Source organism: Bos mutus, chromosome 4 (genome assembly GCF_027580195.1).
Source record: "Bos mutus isolate GX-2022 chromosome 4, NWIPB_WYAK_1.1, whole genome shotgun sequence".
Taxonomy (NCBI): Eukaryota; Metazoa; Chordata; class Mammalia; order Artiodactyla; family Bovidae; genus Bos; species Bos mutus.
In genome coordinates, this window is record NC_091620.1 from 112,235,359 (window position 1) to 112,257,974 (window position 22,616).

Here is a 22,616-nt window from a genome sequence, read left to right on the forward strand (position 1 = left end):
AATTTCTATTGCAAATATTCTTCAAATATAATGATAAGCCTTCCAGTTTCACCTTGAAGATATAGACAGTCAGAAAGTGTTAATCCCATGCTCATATAAGAATAATCCTAGAAGACTTTACATCTGTGACTTTTCTTGAACCAATCAGGTAACTGATGTCTCAGGGCAAACAACCAACCTGAAATCAAGGGAAGCATATGTATTTGTAGAGAAAAAGCAAGACCCAAGCATTTGTTTACTGGCCAAAGGGCCACCGAACACTCAATAAGCCAAGAGCAACCTCAAGTTTCAGTGAATGTGAGTCAGAGTGGGGTGTATCAGACATACAGTTTTTGCAATCTCCTGGAGACTCTTCCACTAGGAACCCCACAAGAACTCACAGGGAAAATGGGGAGATTTGTCTCTCCATAGGAGAGGAACTCTCCTATGACTCTCCTATGGCTCTCCTACAGCACAGGCTGTGGGAGGGACCCATAGCCATTGTCAAAACTTCTCCCCTACTCACGCCCTCTAGGGGAGAAGACTGAATCTGCAGGGAGAAGATCATCCACATCAGTGGGGTAATTGGGGTCTTTACTGCAGGAGGAGAAGAAGGAGGGGGGAGAAGAAAGGGGTCACCACTGCCAGCTGCCCGGATCATCGTTTGACCTTGTCTTGGGGACAAATATTAATCTGCAGGGAGTAGCGCATCACAACTGTATCCTGAGGGCACTGGTGGAAATAACTACAGCTAGAGACAGAGTGGAGAAGGAAATGGCAACCCACTCCAGTGTTCTTGCCTGGAGAATCCCAGGGACGGAGGAACCTGGTGGGCTGCTGTCTATGGGGTCGCACAGAGTCGGACATGACTGAAAAGACTTACCAGCAGCAGCAGAGACAGAGAGACAGAAAAGAAACTCTGATCCTGAGGGTGGTGCAGAAATGCACACCAGACTCAGCATCACAGGAAAGGCAGGAACCCACATGCTTCACAAGACTGAAGACGGAGAGTCAACTAGAATGTCAGAGAGAGCTTCACTGTCCCCTTCCCACACCCATGGACACTAAGTAGCCCTAAGTAAAAGCAGCAGTGGGGTCCTGCAAGGGACAGACCCTAGGGAGCAGCAAAAGAGGAAGAAATGAAAGTAAGTAGAGAAGCTGTCAAGAGATGAATTTAAAGTCTTGGTGCAACAAACTTAAAAACCTACCCACGTCTCGATGAGAGCAGCATTATCACACACCTACCTTAATGCATAACTGAAGGGAAAATATGCTCATCTTCAAGGATAAAAACATTTATCTCAATATCTCTCGTTTTTGCAATTCTGGTTTTCAATGAAAAATTATGATGCATGCAAAATGGCAAGAAAAACAGTTGAAAGAGACAAAGCAGGGCTTCCCTGGTGGTCCAGTGGTTAAGAACCCACCTGCCAATGCATGGACATGGGTTCAATCCCTGGCTTGGAAGATTCTGCATTCCATGGGGCAACTAAGTCCATGAATCACAACTGCTGAAGCTCGAGTGTGCTAGAGCCCCAGCTCCACTTGTTGTAGAGAAGCCCGTGCAATGAGAAGCTCACAAATATAACTGGAGAGTGGCCCGCACTTTCCACAACTAGGGAAAGCCCAGACACAGCGCCTAAGACCCAGTGCAGCCCTAAAAAATGAATGAAATTTTAAAAAAATTAAAAGAAGATTCTGATGTAACTATTTATAAAGAGACAAGGCAATCAAATAGGGGGCAGGTGATGCAACTAAGGTGAAGGGGACATAAAATGACTATGACTGATATGTTAAAGTTCTCAAAGCAAAAGTTCTCAGCAGGGGGAGGGAAGATACTGACCCCACCTTGGGAGAGGGACATCTGACAATATCTGAAGACTTGTTTTTTTTTTTTGATGGTCTCATCTAGAGGGTAGAGGTGAGAGATGCTGCTAAATATCTTACAACCCACAGGACCGTCCTTGACAATGCAAAATTACCCCATCTAAAATATCATTACTGCCAAGGTTGATAAATATTGCTCTAGTAGAAAGAATACACAATAGGTGAGACCAGACTGGAAAATTCAGCAGACATTAAAACTACAAGAAAGAATCAATTTGAATGCTAAAAATCAAATGCACAGGAAGAGAAGACTACCTTTCATGGACTCAGGAGTAGACCCAAGGAAAGAATGACTCAAAAAAATCAGTCAAAAAAGACAGATCAATACAAATGATCCAAACCAAAATGCAAAAAAAAATAGAGTAGAACCCCACCCATCCAAGATCAGAACATTTAAGAGCTGAGGAAATGTAGCAAATGAAGTAATATTTGTACAGTTAGAATCAGTAGGTGATGAAAGAGAAATAAAGCACAGAGGAGCTATTTCAAAAATTATGGCTGAGAATTTTTCAAAACACAAACTATGACACAGTTTATGAGACAGAAACTATGAACCCAAGAATCTCCAAGGATATCAGATACACACACGAGCACACACACACACACACACATTCAGACATAGCATTCAAATATTCAAACAGGAAAGGAGGTGTGCACACTTCAAAGCACATACATTAAAACTGAGAAGATGTAGATCAGCATGATCTTTGCCCAGGATAACATGAAAGTTCAACACTACTTAACTGTACACTAAAATATGTCTAAGATGGTAAATTTTATGTTACATATCTTTTAAATCACAACTACAATCCTCAGATTAAAAATGTTCTTTTTAAAAGCTGAAAGCAAAGTATTGAAGAAAGCAAAGAAAGACACATTAATTAGTAAGCATGCATTTGGAATAGGAATGAGGTTGCCCACAAAGAGGTAAACTTGGTTATCAGTGGGCAAAAAAATCTTACATATATTATCATGGTGAGTGGTCCTCTAGAGCATAATCTTTAATGGAAAAAAAAAGTTATTTGCTGGTATTTAACTTCTTCTTTAGAAAGAAATTTAAATTTAGTTAACTTTTCCCCTTAAGGGATGGGGTGATAAGGATAAAACAAGGTTGAATGAGACCTGCAGAAAAACAAGGATAAGAATTTTCTGAATAAATATGTCAGTAAGTACCTTCAGCATAGAGGTCTTAAATATATCAGCAAGAGCTCATCATGGTACCCTTGGCTGGAGGTGTACCACCAGCCCTCACTGCAGAGAACACCTCTGAAAACACCCTGATTCTGGCCCCACCATCTGGAGGGTAAAACAGTCAGTCAAGGGGATTTACATGTTGTCAGGCCTGTTATCAAGCCCCAGCCATGCCAGTTGTTGTATTGAAATGTCCTTGAGAATTACGGAAAAGGTTATTGCATAGTCACTAATATCAATTGTCTTGGCAAAGCGATCTTAGTGAACACTGTCCTCTGGACCTTATGATTGTGATTCAGAGAGAGTTTGAAAATGATGGGCTTTGACCTAACTTGTACGCCTCTTCAAAATTTATTGAGCATTTACTATGCACTATGCTGAGTCTAGGGAAATAAAGATCAGTGAACCAGTCTTGGGCTGTAGCTGGAGAAACACTCGGCAGAGGACCGGCCTTGTTATTACATCCTATATACTTACTGAGCTGCTCCCTGTAGTCAGTGGGAAGACTTTGGTGGATTTTAATGACTGACTTTCTGTTTCTCTTCATCTCCAAGTAATAATTCCCCAGAGCAATTTGTAAAGCATTGCTGATTACAAATACTCTAAGGCTTCAAGCAGGCGGCATCATAGGAAATCACAGAAAAATATTACAGAGAATATTTTCTAAATGATTATTCTGGTCAACCTCTTTGGCTTGGATTTGTGCAAAAACTGTGACATATCTAAAGGAGTAGCTAACACTCAATACAGAGTGTGTTAATTTACCTAATTAACATTACTTTGTAGTCTCCCCCCTTTCTTTAAAGCAATATTGTAAAGTTTCTTTTCTTTATACTTCCAGTGAAGCTGGAAATCAATGACATCAGATAATCTCACCACAGAAAGAAATCTGAACGTAGCCATGACTTAACAGTGCAAGCTTTAACGGCATTTTAATGCAGCCAGCCTCTTGACTCACTTAAAACAGTCTGTTCAATGTTCACATCCTGTCAAATTTCGTATTGTTATTTGAGATTGTTATGACTTGGATAAATTAAGATTCAAGTGGAGCACAGGGTGCTGGCTAAGGAGCCAGGGTTCAATAAAAGACCACAATAAATTTGATATAGAGAACTTTACTACTCACAAGTCCTGGGGGAAGTACCTGACCTCCTGGGGCCCCTCAGGGAAGTCGAGGCAGCGGTCAAGGGTGGAGGCAGGGAAACCCTAGCAGAACCTGGGGCACATGTTTTCATTAGGGTCCATAAGTGAAGTGTTCTGAGATTCCTACCTAATTCCTACTGGCTGATTAAAACCGAAAAGAGCTGAATTTTAGGTTAAGCTCTGTGTGGGTCTTATCTAATGGGGTTATAGGGGAGGCCTTGGTAGGGAGTAGACTGTTGATCACAAGGACCATTGGAGGAGTCACATCAGGAACTTAAATTTGCTTGTGACTCTAAGGGCTATTGTCTACAACATGTGTTCAAGAGAGAGGCTCAGGTCAGTTCAAGGCCCATGAAGGCCATGTGGCCAAATAAGCTGGATGTTGAGGCAATGATGCTGTGGAGTAGCTCAGTAACTCTCAACGTAGGTGTCCTAATGTGTGATTACGATTTTTAAAAGAGTTCTAGTCATTGGAGACACGGTGAGACCCTTGCAGAAGAAATTCTGTGATGTCTGTAATTTACTTTGAAGAGTTGGAAGAAATGGAATGTGATCAGGGCTATGGATTTAACAGGAGTGGTCTCGAGATGATAAATGCTGAGGCCAGTGCCACATCTCTGTCAACACCGTCTGCCCCAGAATAAAGTTCAGTAAAATAGAAATTAAAGGCTGACCTGAGACCACTGAAAGGTGCACTAGTGAGAAAGCCAGCTTGCAAATGATGAAAATTTAACTCTAACAAATGAATTTTATGCTAATCATCAAAGTAAGTGTGAGTGAAAATCGCTCAGTCGTGTCCGACTCTTTGCAGCCCCATGGACTGTAACCTGCCAGCCTCCTCTGTCCATAGAATTCTCCAGGCCAGAATACTGGAGTGGGTAGTCATTCCCTTCTCCAGGGGATCTTCCTAACCCAGGGATCAAACTTGCGTTTCCCAAATTGCAGGGGGATTCTTTACCGTCTGAGTCACCAATCATCAAGGTAGAAGCTGGCTCCTGCCATTGCTGGAAATAAGATCTCTAATGATGCCTTGCATTTTTTCCTTGTCTTTCCCGTGAAACTGTTTCATTCTGCGCTGACTGTATTCTTACACAAGTTCTTGACATGTCACAGAAAATACAGCCACGGGCTGCTCTGGCCTTACAATTTTTTTTTTTTTTCAAGTAAGATACTCACAGTAAATAAAATAACCCATCCCTTCTGTGTCCCCTACGTACTGGAGAGTGTTTATGTTAAACTCATCGAAGGTTCTGATTGGTCCCACCCTACTCATTGCCTCCAAGGGAAGAAGGAGGTAAATGGGTTGGCTAGATGAGTTACATTCCCCCAGCCTGTGGGAGAGGAGGTAGGACCCCTCAGCAGGCAAGGCAAACTCTTATTCCATGTCCTCTATTCACTCTGTGTGACCCTGCCTTCCACTGCTCCCCACACCCACCCTGCACCAGCTGCTTGACCTCACTACACTGCCTCGGATATCCCAGGCACTTCTGCACTGCAAGAACTCAGACCTTAGCTGGAATGTGCTTTTGCTATAGTCCCAATGACTAACTCTCTAATTATTTGCCTTCAAGTCTTGACTTGGGAATCTCAAAAATTATCTACCCCTTCTCTATCAGTCTCCCTATTCAGCACACATCATCTTTTGAAGTGCTGTTGAATTCATGTATTTCTTATGTTTGCTTAGCTTTTCTTGCCTACTCCGAAGAGGCAAAAAAAAAAGGAAAACTTCATGAGAGCAGCAATTGTTTTGTATCATAAGTGCTTGGTTGCTGATCTATGAATCCTTGAATAACAGTGCCTGGTAGATACTCTCTACTTCAATATAAGTGGATGAATAAATGTACCTAGTCAGAATCATTAGTACTGGAAGCAATGAGCTCTTAAAAAAACAACTCTTATACCAGGGGCATGAATTGATGGGCAGGAAAAATGAAATGCTGTAATACTGCAGGTATGTCTAGTCTTAACCCTGCTATCAGGGAAGGCTTCCTGGAGGAAGAAACATCCAAGGATGGGTCAGAACTCTTAGGTGAGGAAACAGAAGCAAGTTTGGTGACAGTGTCAGGAGAGAGTGCACGCTAGGATCTTACACACAGATTTTAGGGTTGGATGGCATGATACACTGTGACTGTGTGTGCACAAGCCTACACAGAGGCAGGTACATTTACATACACACACACACACCATACAGAGCAGCCTCAGATAAAACTGGCAAGGTGAGCAAGTCTGTGTCACAGTTGCAATTCACAGTAACACATTTGGACTTCAGCCTGTAGGCACTGGAAAGGCATGGAAGGATTTTACAAATGGAAGTGACACAATTAGGTTCATTTTAAAATGTTCTCTCTGGCTGAGGATGAAAAATGAACCAGACAGAGCTCAAGATGGGAGACAGGAAGAATGATTTCAAGCAATGCATGCAACCGTAACCGGCCCAAAGAAAACAACAGAGCCTCCTATCCAGGGACTGCAGGTCAAGAGACCTCAGGTGTGCAGGGAGTACAATACTGAATGAACTTTCTTTTTATAAAGAAAAGTTGTCCATATAGCAAAAACAAAGGTAGTCCCTTATTTATAAGTTTCAGAAATTATCAGTTAGATTTCAAACCAAAAATTTCAAATTTAGACAATTCTTCAAGACAGAATTACAAGTAGACTTCAAGACTGGATTTATCTTCGCTGTTGCTGTTGTTTTGTCGTTAAGGCATGTTGGACATTTTTGCCACCCCATGGACTGTGGCCTGTGAGATTCCTCTGTCCAGGGGATTTCCCAGGCAATAACACTGGAGTGGCTTGCCATTTCCTTCTCCAGGAGATTTTTTTCTGCCCCAGGGATTGAACTCGTGTCTCCTGCATCGCAGGCGGATTCTTTTACCACCAAACCCCAATTGAAGGCAGAAGAATTTTTGGATCCCAGCTTGAAAAATGTCACCCATTGGCAACTGAAGTCTGGTGAAGTGTGTTTGTGCTTTACGACATGTCACCAAGAATCTCATTTTGCACTTTTCAGACCACAGTGACAGAAGTGGTAATTTCCATTTTTCCAGCAGGCTTCAACATTTCCTTCATAATCAATAACGGGCCCAGGGACTTCCCTGATAGTCCAGTGGTTAAGACTTTTCCTTTCAATGCAGGGGGTGCAAGTTCAATCCCTGGTTGGGGAGCTAAAATCCCACATGCCTCACAGCCAAAAACCCAAGACATAAAACAGAAGCAATATTGTAGCAAATTCTATAAAATTTCTAAAAATGGTCCACATTAAAAAAATCTTAAAAAATAAAATTAAATAATAGACCTAAAATGTATTCCAAAAGCCCTCTGTACAGCTTTCAGAAGATGTGCTGTGACATTCAGATTCCTGAAGCTGAGTCCTTTGTTTAAATCAAGACTTGAACTACTGAATGCCCGGATGTGACCTCCGGATATACATACTCGGAAGTGGGATTACTGGGCGATAGAATAATTTCATTTTTCATTTTTTCATGAACCTCCTTACTATTCTCCAAGGTGGTTGCACCATTTTACATCCTTGCTAACAGCGTTCAGAGGTTCCATACTCTCCACATCCTCACCAGCACTTGTCAATTCTTGTCTTTTTGATAATAGCCATTTCCACAGAGGTCATATGTTACGTGCCTTTGATTTCTATTTTCCTGATGATGAGTGATGTTGATCACCTTTCCATGAACCTGTTGGCTGTTTATTTGTCTTTCTTGGAAAAATGTCTGTTTGGGTCTTTTGCCCTTTTTTTTTTTTTTTAAATATGTAGTTTGTTTCTTTGCTATTGAGTTGTATATGTTCCCTATGTATTTCAGATATGTAGTTTGTAATTATTTCTCTAATTCCCTAGGTTGCCTTTACATTTTGTTGATTGCTTCTGTTTGAAGAAGCAATCACCTCTCCTAGCTTTTATGGCTTGGCATCAATAAGTAAAGATATCCCCCTGTGGTTGGTGGTGCCAGAAATCTTGGCTCTCTGTGCACTGATGCTGAAAAAAAATATGGAGACAGAATTTTGGAGGAAAAGAAACTGTGGTCCTAAGTCTAGTGGCTTAGGGCACTGGATGTGCTGACATGTAGTGGCTCCCGGATTGGGGTTGGAGGTACTGTGTCCCATGGGCTCAGAAAGTTGGAGTCCATCACAGCTGGGTGATCCTTGGCCATGAGGGCTATGGGGTCCACAAGGACTGTTAGGGAACCCAGTGATGCCTCTGTATCCAGTAACAAGAGACCAGGGGAGGCAACAGTGGTGTCCAGGGCCAGTGGTGTGCACACACTTGACTGCAGGCTCAGGCACCATGGTGTATACTGAGATGAGCAGCAGGGCAGGGGTCAACTGTGAACACACAGGCAGCTTCTGGGGCAGGACATGGTGGCATGCACAGCTGTCACCCCAGTGGAAGATGCACCTGGACAATTCAAGTCTGCAAAGGAAAATTCCTGCAGGACCTCTGTGGTGGGGGTGGGGAGGTGCAGTCCACAGTGGTTGTGCTGGCTCTGGTTTCAACTGCCAGAGTCCCTTGTGTAGCAGGCCCTGGGGTGGTGGTGGTGAGCACTGCAGGGCACTCAACAGTAAAAACTGTTGGGATCCGCAAGGCTGAGGTTCTCAGTAGTGACGGCTCCTGGGCTCCTCTGCAGAGCGGGCCCCTGAGGACCATGGGGGCCCCTGCTGCTTGGCTGATGCTGGTAACCCCACCCTCTTCTCTCTTAGCTGTATCCTGACATCTCAGCTATGTTCACCTCCCCAGCCACCCAGATAGGAGAAACCAAGTGGCCCAAAATGCTGGTTGATACCTTGCTCTCCTTTCCCCTCCTGCACCAGGGAATCCACTCTGGGCTCTTGTCAGTGCTTCTCAGGAGCCTGAGATGATGCAGGCAAAGTGGAACTATTCTTCCTACCCTATTCGTGTGGGTCTTTTGGGCTTTTAGCTCCGCTGTGTTGCTACAACCTCTTAAGTGGACTTTAGCCCTCTTCCAGAGCTGGTTTTGTTTGTGCAGAAGGGGAAGAAACTTGAAGGCTTTAAAATAAAATTAAAAAAAAAAAAAGAAAGAAACTTGGAGGCTAGAAGGCCCTGCTCCAGCATCATTTTTATTTAATTTTCAATTGAGTTGTTTTCTTATTGTTGAGTTTTCAGGAAATTTTACATATTTTGAACACAAGAAGCTTAACAGATATGTGTTTAGGATATGTTTATTAAATCTTCTTTAATTCATTCATCAGAATTTTGTAGTTTTTCAAAATCAAGACAAAAATGTAGCAACCCAACAAATGTGGTTTTTAACTATTAAAAACAGCTTTTCACAGAAAAATCTATCTTATTTTTTTTTTAACGAATTTACTTTAATATATAAAAAAAAAAGAATTTTGTAGTTTTCCCATGTAGAGCCCAAGCATAATTTGTGATATTTATAACTATTTCACTTTTGGGTGCTAGTATAAGTGATGTTACTTTCTAAATTCTAAATTCCAATTATCTATTGTTGATACATAAGCAAGCAACTGACATTTGTATAATAAACTCGAATTCCATGAGGTTTTTTTTTTTTTTTTTATCATCAATCATTGGTTCCAAGAAGTTTTGTCTCTAATGTTTGGAATTTTCTATGTAGACAAGTATGTCATCTAAACAAAGGCAGTTTTATTTATTCCTTCCCAATTTATGTACTGGTTAGTTCTTTTTGTCTTTTTACACTGGCTAGGGCTTCCAGTACAATCTTAAATTGGAGCTGTGAGGGATCATCCTTGCCATTTTCCTTATCTTAGTGAGAAAATGTCTAATTTATCTCTACTCACTCTGGTGTTAGATATATATTTTTGTAGATATTCTTTATCAAGTGAGAAAGTTTCTTCTCAATTCTTGCTTGGCTGACAGTTTTAATGATAATTGGGTATTGGATTTGTCAAATGCTTTATCTTCATCTAATAGTATAATCATGATTTTTTTTTCTTTAGCCTATTGACATGGTGGATGAAATTAATTGAATTTCAAATATTTAACCAGCCTTCCATAACTGGAATAAATCCTACTTGGTATAATTAATGTTTGATTCAATTTGTACATTATTAGACTTGATTGACTAAGGAATCTTACATTGATTTTCATGAGACATACTCAGTGGGCTTCTCTGCTGGCTCAGCAGGTTAAGAATCCACCTGCACACAGGGGACTCAGAGATGTAGGTTCAATTTCTGGGCCGGGAGGATCCCTTGAGAAGGAAACAGCAACCCACTCCAGTATTTTTACCTGAAAAATCCCATGGAGAGAAGAGTCTGGTGGGCTACAATCTAAAGGATCACAAAGAGTTGGACACGACTGAGCAACTAAACCCATTCATCTATGGGTTTTTTAAAATGTCTTTCTTTGGCTTAGTGTAATGCTGGCCTTTCAGGTTTCCCTGACGGCTCAGATGGTAAAGAATCTGCCAGCAATGCAGAAGACCTGGGTTCGAGGGTTAGGAAGATCCCTTGGAGGAGAGCATGGCAACCCACTCCAGTATTCTTGCCTGGAGAATTCCATGGATAGAAAAGTCTGGCGGGGTACAGTCCATGGGGTCACACAGAATTGGACACGACTGAGTGACTAAGCAGCAGCGTCAGCAATGCTGGCCTTTTACACTGAGTTAAGAAGCGACCCACTGCTTCTGTTTTCTGAACTAAATTGGGGGAAACTGATTTCACTATTTTTTTTTTTTTTAATTTGTAGAATTCACCAATGAAACCATCTGGACCTGGACATTTCTTTTTTGAAAGGTTAGTATTTACTGACTTAAATTCTTTAATAGATTTAACTCTATTCTGATTCCCTATTTCTCCTCCTGTGAGTTTTGGAAATTTTTATATTGCAAGGAGCAGTCTCATTTCACCTAAGCAATCAAATTTGTTAGCACAGGATTGTTTGCAGTATTTCTTTATTATCATTTTAATGTTCACAGTATCAGTGGTAATTAAATCTCTTTCAGTTCTGATAGTAAGAAATTGTGCAATTTCTCACTCTTTCTTGGTTGGATTGACTAGAAGTTTATCAATTTTTATTGATTTCTTCAAAGAAACATCTTTTTGCTTTCACTGATTTTCTCTGATGTTTTCCTTTTTCTTTAGTGTCCTTGACTTCTGTTTTAATTTATATTTTATTTTTTTTTTTACTGTAAATTACGCTTCTTATGCTCTAGTTCCCTAAAATGAAAGCTCAAATTATTGATTTTATGTATTTCTTTTATATAAATCATTCATTTAGTGCTATAAATTTCTCTCTAATCAAATCATGCTTTCATTGTATCCCACAAGTTCTGATAGTTACATATTCAATTTCATTTAGCTCAATGTATTTTTAATTTCTCTTCAGTTTTCTTCCTTGACCCACATCAAAGAAGACATGGGTGTGTGTTTAGAAGTGTGTTGTTTAATTTCCTATTATTTGGAGATATTCCAGACATTATGTTATTAATTTCAAGTTTCCTTTCATTGTAGTCTGAGAACATAATTTCTGATTTCCATCCCTTTAGAGTTGTTAGGATATGTTTTATGGCCCAGAATGTTAGCTAATTTTGTCACTAAGTCATGCAAGCTTGAAAAAGTATGTATCAGCTGTGGTTAAATGGAGTATTCTTTAAATATCAACCAATGTAGTTAATTGTTATACTGCTCAGGTCAACTCTATCCTTACTTATTTTTCTCTCCATTTGATCTACCAATTACTCAAAAAGGAGTTTATGATGGTAATACTGGATTTGTCTATTTTTCCTTGTGAAGTGAAGTAGCTCAGTCATGTCCGACTCTTCGAGATCCCATGGATTGTAGCCTACCATGTTCCTCCATCCATGGTATTTTCCAGGCAAGAGTACTGGAGTGGATTGCCATTTCCTTCTCCAGAGGACCTTCCCAACCCAGGGATCGAACCCAGGTCTCCTACATTGTAGGCAGATGCTTTACCATCTGAGCCACAAGGGAAGTGGAAGTGAAATAGCTCAGCCGTGTCCAACTCTTTGCAACCCCATGGACTGTAGCCTACCAGGCTCTGCGGTCCATGGGATTTTCCAGGCAAGAATACTGGAGTGGGCTGCCATTTTTCCTTGCAGTTCTACCAAATAATGCCTCGTTCTCTGCTGTTTCAGGTGCATACACATTTAGACTAATTCTCATTCTTGTGAAGGTTGCTTGGTTTGTGTCTCTTCCATTGACTTTGTACCTAAGAACTCCTGCTTGGGTACCATGCATTTGTTTCAGCTCTTTCCTTTGTAATCTATGCTGTGATGCTGGAGCCTTGGTTTGGGAGTAAGGACTAGGTGAGGAGGTGGGGGTGGGGAGGAAGTTTTATGATCTTAGGATGACATCTCAGTACCACTGTGTGCCTGCATCCCTGGGCTCTGACCATCACAAGGGTTCCTAGTTTTCTGTTCACCTTCTTAAGTGAGAAGGAAGGAGCCAGACCAGAGTCACAGAAATGCCCTTCCTCCAGTCTTTTTCCCTAAAGCCTGAGTCTTTGTTGAGAAAAGTGCTCTGAAGATATTTCTCAGTGTACTCTGGTCCTCCCCCTGCCAGAGCCACAGTGGATATTTCTGAGTCTTAGCTGTGGGGTTCCTTGAGGTTGAGCCCATGATATCATACATAGGGCCCCAGGAGTTCCTCACTTTCCTGTGAGTCCACACCCAGCCTCAATTAGCTTGTCAAAATAACTATTTAGCATTCCTATGGGTTTATGGCTCCCAGGAGCATGTCAACTGTGACTCTCTGGATTTACTTGTCTCCTGAGATTTAGGGTCGGGTTTTCCCCTGTGACTTATTCTTTTATGAGTTCAAGAAAAATCTTTGATTTTTAGCCTGATTAACTTTCTCTTGTTATATGGAGAAGAATTGATCTCTGAGGGACAGCAGTGATCCTGGAAAGAGATCTTAGTTCCCTGTCCAGGAACTGAACCTGGGTAGCCTGGATGAAAATCAGAAATCCTCACCACCAGACCACCAAGGGCTAGGTTAGAAAGAAAGTGGTCCTGCCTCTTCCCTGATTTGATATCAAAAAAGTTTCAAGGAGGCAAAACTGTAAAAAAAAAAAAAAGGTACAAAGTGTATTATTAGAGACACAGCATAACATGTGGGAGAGCACACAGAGAAACTGTTTATTTAAGACTGAAGCAAGACAGAAATACACACCCAGAGAGAAAGTGCACAGGCATCCTTCCCAATGAGGAGCGCAGTAAGCCAGAAGCAAGGCAGAGACACACACCCAGGGAGGGGTGTGGGCATCCTGAATGAGCAGTGTAATAAAGAGGTGATGTAAATCACTTATATAGGACAGTCTTTCTGAGTCTTTGTGGACATTTGGCCAATTATCCCATTTCTTTCTTCAACTCTGACTGGTTCTTAGACCCTCCCCAAGATGACTGTGCAAATCTTTGCTAAAGTGGATCCCACCACAGAGGCCTGTGGGTACATGTCCATGCTTATTATGGGGTGCCCCCCATTTTTGACCCCCAATAAGTCTTTTTGTGCATGTGCACACAGGTAAATCTTCTTTGACCTCAGGAGTGGGCACCTCATCTCTTTCCTTCAGCAGAGATCAGCTTTTGTCACTAGCTTCATCCTTGGAGTGTCTGGGTGAGAACAAAGCTTGAATTTTACTCTTCCTGATAAATACCAGCTGTCCAGCTTAGGGGCCCATCTATCTCCTACCTCAGAATGACGGTTTCCAAGATCTTTATGTGTTGAAGGTAAAGCCAAAAATTCTCTAAACTTCCTTTCAAATCTCAAATAATCCCCAAATGAATTGATCCATTTTTCCCTCATCTCCTTTCAATAATCCCAGGAAAAAGAAAAAGGCAGCACCTGTCTTTCATGGAATATTGTAACAATCCCCTAACTGATGTCCACACTGCTACACTGTCACCGCAGCTCCAACACATTCTCTGTAAACTTGGAGAAGTATATTAAAATGCAACTTAAGTCAGTTACCTGCTTAAAATTATCTGCTTAAAGCTCCTTGAAAGTGGCAATGGAAATTGAAGGGAAGGCTCTTCTGCACAAACTTTTAAGATTTCGTACAAACAAAATATGACAATAGCTATGAAATATACGGTCCTGTAGAAAAAAGCAAAGAGATTTAGAGAGAGGAGCATGATCAGAGACGTTATAAAAGGGAAGATGGGAAACAGATGGATGCAGGGACAAGGCGTGAGAGCAGCAGAGAGGGTGGACCGATGAGTTTGTGTATGCGGGTCCTTGGATGTGCTGCTGCTGGGGGAGCAAGTACCAGGCACTGGTGACTTTTCAGAATGCTGGGGTGACCTGACAAGGGGGAGGCCCAGGCCCTCTGAGGAATGATGCCAGGATACCCAGGCAGTGATGAACATGGGAGAGTGGGTAAAAAGTCTACCCAAGGAGAAGGTGGACACTCAGATATACTCCACATCCTAAGATATACTCCACATTATAGTCACCCTGACCTAGAGAATAAAAACAAACCTGGAATAAGTGTGACTCCCTAAAGAGATTAAATCAGAGCAATTTAGGAAGCAGACACTGGTCAGAGCTGAAGGCAAGAATGAGGTACACAGTGAAAAGAGGGGATGGAACGCAAATGTGCATACTCAAATGTTAGACATACAATGGTGCCTTCGGTGCTCAGTGAGCAGAGTAAGAAACAGCCGAATGAATAAATGAGGGATTTAACCAGTTGACTTCTGAATACTTACAGCTTCATGCCTTTGAGATTGTACAATTTTCTTAATATTTTCCTAGGAAGAAAAATCCGTCTACAAGTTTGCTAATTGGAGGAAAACATCAACACAGAGAGAATATACCAAACATGGGATGAAAGAAAATACCCAACTTCTTTTTTACTGGTAAGAAGCTATTTCATCCCTTCGACACCTTGACCGTCTTGGGTGTCTCGCTGCAACAGAGATGTGGGGACTCGCAAACTAACTCCCTTAGGCTGACTATTAGTGAGAAACAGCATACAAGTGTCAACTAAAAAAGTACAAGCAACCTAAAGTTGAGAGTTATGTTTCATTCAGCGGAAAATTTGGGGACTTCAAGCCCTGGAGACAGCATCTCAAGTAACCCTGAGAGAACTGCTCCAAGGAGGCGAGTGGAAGAACCAGGTTATACGGAAACTTTTGCAGCAAAAGGTAGGTAGTCTGAACATCAGAAGTGAAAGTCGCTCAGTCGTGCCCAACCCTTTGCAGCCCCATGGACTATACGGTCCATGGAATTCTCCAGGCCAAGAATACTGGAGTGCGTAGCCTTTCCCTTCTCCAGGGGATCTTCCCAACCCAGGAATGGGACCCAGGCCTTCAGCATTGCAGGCAGATTCTTTACCAGCTGAGCCCCCAGGGAAGCCCCTGAACATCAAAAGATGGTTGTAAATTAAAGAAAACCAGATAACCCAAGTTAAGGAATTTAGTGCTTTTCTATGTATGGGAAGATGAAAGACTCCGGCCTCCCTGAAACCATCCTTTTGCTCTGCATCTCAGCTATCTGGGGTCAGTATCCTCTTTTTATATCCTGAGTTCCTCAAGGCTTAATGTGGAAAGTGGCTGCAGTCTGATGACTACAAGATGGCAGGTATTCTCCTTCTTGAGTCCCCCAGGGCTCACCAGCTCATATTGGAGGACCACAGTGGCTGATGCAAAGAGGAACTAAAGAGCCTCTTGATGAAAGGGAAAGAGGAGAGTGAAAACACTGGCTTAAAGCTCAACATTCAATCAATGAAGTTCATGGCATCCGGTCCCATCACTTCACGGCAAATAGATGGGGAAACAATGGAAACAGTGACAGACTATTTTCTTGGGCTCCAAAATCACTGCAGATGGTGACTGCAGCCATGAAATTAAAAGATGCTTGCTCCTTGGAAGAAAAGCTATGACAAACCTAGACAGCATATTACAAAGCAGAGACATCACTTTGCCAACAAAGGTCCATCTAGTCAAAGCTATGGTTTTTCCAGTAGTCATGTATGCATGTGAGAGTTGGACCATAAAGAAGGCTGGGCATCAAAGAATTGATGCTTTTGAACTGTGGTGTTGGAAAACCCTTGAGAGTCCTTGGACGGCAAAGACATCAAACCAGTCAATCCTAAAAGGTTAACCCTGAATATTCTTTGGAAGGACTGATGCTGAAGCTAAAGCTCCAATATTTTGGCTACCTGATGCAAAGAGCTGACTCATTTGAAAAGACCTGATGCTGGGAAAGATTGAAGGCAGGAGAAGGGGATGACAGAGGATGAGATGGTTGGATGGCATCACTGACTCAATGGACATGAGTTTGAGCAAGCTCCAGGATATTGCAAAGGACAGGGAAGCCTGGTGTTCTGCAGTCCATGGGGTCACAAAGAGTTGGACCGAACTGAGTGACTGAACAAGAACAAAAATGGCTGATGACTGTGACATCCTTGTTTATTGATATGGCAGGAAATAATCCACTTCTCACAAGCTTCTCCTATAAAAGCAGGAATTAATGATGAGTGGCAATTTTTTCAGGCCTTTTCCAGGCCCATAAAGTCATAAATAAAATTATACTCACTACTTCAAGAAATATGCTAACACTTATGCCAGCATCATCACTGCTTGTTTAATGCAGCTACTACTAAAATACTCCTCTTGTATCTATACATCTCTCAAATTAATAAAATTCATGAGTACTTTTTTAGTAATTTACATTTATCTGTATTGGACTCATTTTCAGAAGTCTAAGTTGTAAGTCAGGGCAGGTAAACAAGCTAAACACAGGACTCCCCAGGAAAGGTCAGTATCACTGATGAATGATAAGAAATGGAATATTTTCTGCCATTCCAGCTAACAAATGATGTCACAGTCATCAGAGATTGTAGCCCCCACAGAAAGTGACCTGGTGAGCCCTGAGGGAACTCAGGAAGGAAAAAGTACCTGCCATCTAGCAGCCATCAGACTGCAGTCACTCCCTACAGTCAGCCCTGAGGAAACTCAAGCTGTGAAAACAGGATTCTGGCCCCAGATAGTCGAGAGGCATATCAAAGAAATTATTTCAGTGAGCCCAGACTCTTGCAACTTCCCATACATAGAAAGTGCTAAATTCCTCAACTTGGGATATTTGGTTGCCTTTAACTACCAGAACATTTTGATGTTCATGCTACCTGCCCTTTGTTGCAAAAATCCTATATAACCTCCTGCCTTCTCAGAGCGGTTCGCTCAGGTTCACTTGAGATGCTGCTTCCCAGGCTTAAGTCGTAAAAATTTCCAATGAATAATACATAACTCTCAATTTTTATGTTTCATGTATTTTTTCAATTGACAATGCAAAATTCTCCACTTGATATTAAACCAAACAGAACAAGGTATACAAAGGAAGATGCATCACGATCAAACCAGATGTGTTCCAAAAATATAATATGGATTTGACATTTTTTTGAAAATCAGTTAATACTTTCAACCAACACTAACAGAGTAAAGTCTTGATTTTTTTTGGTCATCTCAATACACTGAAAACCCCTTTTATAAAGATTCCCAATGGAGGGGTCCATGTAACGAGGAACAGAGGATGGACAAGCCAACAGCCAGCCGGAAACCCAAGCCTTAGGCTTACAGCTGACACGGAACTCTCCCGGATCAACTCTACATGAGCCCTGAAGCGAATCTTTCACTGTTTGAACTTTTAGAGGAATCCATGGCCTTCACCAACATGTTGCTTTCAGTCTTGTGAGAGAGAAGTAAGCAAAGGATCCAGCTAAGTCATTCTTGGACAGCCGACACCCAGAAACTATGCAATAATAAATGTATATTTTATACCACCAAGTCTGTGTTATTTTGCTATCTAGCGATACATAACAAATCCAGCAGCCAGGAGCCATATCCAGCTGGTAGTGATACAAGGGTCTAACAGCCATCTCAGTCCAATGACCCTCATGTTCAAGACACCCTCAGCCATGTCAAATGCATATGAAGTGAAGGGAGAAAAGGTTCAGGCAGTTTTTAGCAAAGTTTTTAAAAATAGAGACTTTTTGTTTTAAAGGAGTTATACTGTCAGAATGACAACATAGGACCTTGACAAACCAAATCCCCAGTAAAACTTGTAAAAGTATTTTTAAAAAGTAAAACCATTTAATGTTTCTAGAAATGGCCCTGAGGACATACAATGATTAAAGAAACAAGTATTTGAGAAAATCTACAAAAACTTGGTAGGAAGACAGGGAGTCATAGTAAAAGATGGAGGGAACCTGCTAACTCCAGTGTCATCCAAGGTGACTGTGTATAAGCCCAAAGGTGAACCTTCTTAGAAGCAGCAACAGAAGTCCCCAGCAAGGGAGAAATGGACTTAATGAGAGCAACTCAGCCACTGGACACCAAACACATAACAGTAAGGAGCAGTACCCAGACTCACTGCCATATTTTATCTGAAAGATCCAGTTTTCATCAATAAATAAAAAAAGAAACCCCAAATCTTTCTCCACCGGGCCTATGTCTTCATTATGATAGCATGCATCTCTTTAAGCTTCCATTCTGTGCGACAGGAAGAAAGATCTACATATTCCAGAAGTTCCACCCATTTTCATATCACTGATGGCACTGATGGTTTTCCCAGACTCCAAAACTCAAAACCTGTGAGCCATCCCCAGCTTTTTCCGTTCTTTTCTCTCCAAGTAAATGTGCATTGACTAGGCCTCTCTCACCTGTCTGAGCTGCCTGCTCAGGTGACACCAAACCTGCTAATTCTGTGTTGTGGGGAGACTTTACCACCCTGGCCGCCTCTGCAGACTCAGCCCTAGCCATTGCTGCTGAAGCTCGTTGCTCTGCTCCAGGCTCCTTGCTCTTCCCAGGTCCCCTTCCAGCTTTTGAAAGTCAGCTCCTAGGTTAGGGCCAGCACTTCCTCAGGCCCCCATGACACCACATCCCATTCATGTTTTGGTTTTTTTTTTTTAATCTTTGGCTCCTAACATACACTCATGCTCAATAACTGTTTACTGATTGTGTGCTAAGTTGCTTCAGTTATGCCTGACTCTTTGCGACCCTATGGATTATATAGCCCACTAGGTTCTTCTGTCCATGGGACTCTCCCGGCAAGAATACTGGAGTAAGTTGCCATGCCCTCCTCCAGGGGATCTTCCCAATCCAGGGATCAAACTAACATGTCTTATGCCCTCTACAAGTGTTTGCTACTGAATGCTTTATTATTTGAGTAAACTTGTGTGCAATTCTTTTTAAAGGTAATGCCAGTGCAGAATCTCAATCTCAGAATTCATGAAGAGGATCCATTATAACAACGCTATTAGTCAAATAACCTAAGCATTTAAAATCATTAGATAATCTGATTCAGTGATCCTATTTATTTGAAGTGTGTGTTTTTCACCTATATACAAATAAGTAAAATAGGAGAGCATCTCAAGAATACTAACAGTGGTTACCATTGAGTTATGGAATTTATGGAGATTTCTCTAACCTTTACATTTTGGTAAAATTTTAAATTTTTGAAATGAATTTATATTATTTTAATATTTATATATCTATTTTTTAGAAGGAAAAGAATTGTTAGTTCATAATGACTTAAAATTTCAGTTAAGAGAAATGGACTAAGTAGGACCTAGCAAAGTTCAAGTCCTTTGTCTTGTCTGGAAAATTTGCCCCACAATGTACATTTAAACTTGTATTTGAAAATGGGGATTTTTTTTTCTCATTTGTTTTAATATAAAGGAATAGTACATACAAAAATAGAAGGACTAGCAAGTATTGATGGAGAAGGCAATGGCACCCCACTCCAGTACTCTTGCCTGGAAAATCCCATGGATGGAGGAGCCTGGTGGGCTGCAGTCCATGGGGTCGCTAAGAGTCGGACAGGACTGGGTGACTTCACTTTCACTTTTCACTTTCATGCATTGGAGAAGGAAATGGCAACCCACTCCAGTGTTCTTGCTTGGAGAATCCCAGGGACAGAGGACCCTGGTGGGCTGCTGTCTATGGGGTCGCACAGAGTCGGACATGACTGAAGCGACTTAGCAGCAGCAAGTATTGATGACTTGTCTGACTAGAGCTAGGTGTTTTCACATGCAATTAATTAGTAAATACAATAATCTCCTGAAGTAGAAGCTGACGACTCCCTATTTCAATAGAAAACGATCACTCCCAGAAGAAAGAAAGGTCAAAGTGAAAACCCAGAACTACCTCATCTTGAAACAAAGACAAAGAGATGTGGAAGGACCTAGAGTGTGTCATACAGATGTGAAGTAAGTCAGAGAGAGAAAAATAAATACATATTAACCTGCGTATGTGGAGTCTAGAAAACTGGTAGAGAGGACCTATTTGCAAGGCAGGAATGCAGATGCGGATGTAGACAGCAGGCACGTGAACACGGCAGCAGAGGGGCAGCAGGGGGGCAGCAGGGGGGCAGCAGGGGGACCGGGGGTGAGGCAGATGTGCAGAGCAGAACTGACAGATGCACACTGCCTGCGCAGATAAATGGCTGGCAGGACGCGTCTGCATAGCACGCGGCGCTCCACTCAGCGCTGTGAGACGACCTACAGGGGTGGGGTGGGGGAGCAGCAGGCAGGGAGGCTCACAAGGGAGGCGCTATGTGTACATAGATACAGCTGATTCCCTTTGCCATACAGCAGACACTAACACGACATTGCAGAGCGATTATACTCCAATAAAAACACATACATATGTTCACTTCATTTTTCAAAGAATTCTCAATGTTATAGCAATCCAATTTCAAAGGTTTGATCCCTGGGTCATGAAGATCCTCTGGAGTAGGAAATGGCACCCCACTCCAGTATTACTGCCTGGAAAATTCCATGGGTAGAGGAGCCTGACGGGTTGGATACAACTGAGCCACTAAGCACACACAACTTCGAAAATGATAGGTTTAAAAGCTAGAGAGAATAATAGCTAGGTGATTGGTAGATAACATGGATAGATACACAGCTGAATGATAGAGTTCTGGGCTGGACTGCACGCTCCCAAAATTAACAAGTTGAAGTCCTAACCCCCACTACCTCAGAATGTCCCTGTACTGAAGACAGAGCCTTTAAAGAAATGATCAGGTTGAAATGAGTTCCTAATGCCATCTGATTCATCTCCTTCTAAGAAGACACTGGACACACCAAGGGTGGCAGACACACGGAAAGACCAGCTGAGGACACAGCAAAACAGCTGCCACCTGCAAAACAAGGAGAGAGGCCTCAGGAGAAAAACAATCTGCCCTCCCCTCGATCTTGGACCTCTGGCTTTCCGAATCCTGAGAAAATAAATAACTGTGATTTAAGCCAACCAAACTGTGGTGCTGTGTGTGGGCAACCTTAGAAACCAGCAGAGGAAGAGCTCATGCACTTAAGAGAGACATTTCAATTCCTTTGGACCCTCATTTTGCAGTTCCCATTATGTTTTGAAAAAATAATATGAGGTAAGCACTCAGGGAAGAGTGTATTTTTAGAAGCTATTTTTGCGTTTTGCTCCTAAATGCACAAATAATTCTTCCTGATAGATTGCCAAGATGATTTTTGTCAGAAGCTGATTTCTCTGGAAATAATTAAGCTTGCAGACAAATTGCACCTATTGTAGCATCATCTTGCTTGGAGTTTCATCTTCTGAAAACAAAGGTTTCATCTTGATAATATAGGAATAACAGATGTTGTTGTTAATGATCTATCCTTGGAACAGAAAGTGTCTTCCCCTGAGCAATAATCACCAGCAAGGGTCACAGGCTCGCTTTGTCACAATCACATGCTTAGGTGACTAGCAGTGGCTCTGCAAGCATTTAGATTTATGAACAAGTTCTTGAATAACATGATTTCTCTTCACTGCAATTCTAGTTTAATACACACAGTTAATGGGTATTATTATGGAAACTTTTTTCTTATATGAATTGTTTGTGCCTGTTTGATGCCTGTTTTTTGTTCATGGCACTGAATTTAACCTAATAATCTCATTAATGTTAATGGGAACTGCCAAGTTAAAATGCATGGAAGCAAATTAATATGCCCTGTAATCCTTGGACATGACTTTGATACATTTTATATGATTAATCTCATTCACAGATAGACTTTATATTGTTATAATTAGACATAACAAGATTGGATGGCTTCTGCAACCCAGGGAGACTACCTTTAGGGGGTTAATTTGGGAACAGTAGATAGCCAATTGGAAACCTCAGAAAGGAAACTCACAGAACACTTTAGAGGGATTCAGTTATTTGTAAAACATCAAGCCTCTGACCTTTGATTTGGGCAAGATCTCCCACACCTCCAGAAAATTACTTTCCTCTGGGTGCTTTCAAAGAAAGGGCTGAGTCCCAGTGCTAGCTGTGGACCCTGAAGAAGTCACCTGTGCCCTATTCCATTTCCCCAGGGAGGAGTAGAACCCTCCACATCTTGGGGTGCTTTAATCAGTTTCAGACACTCCTGGATGTAGGACTCAGGTGAGACAGGCTGGCTTCTCATACAGAGTAAGAATTTG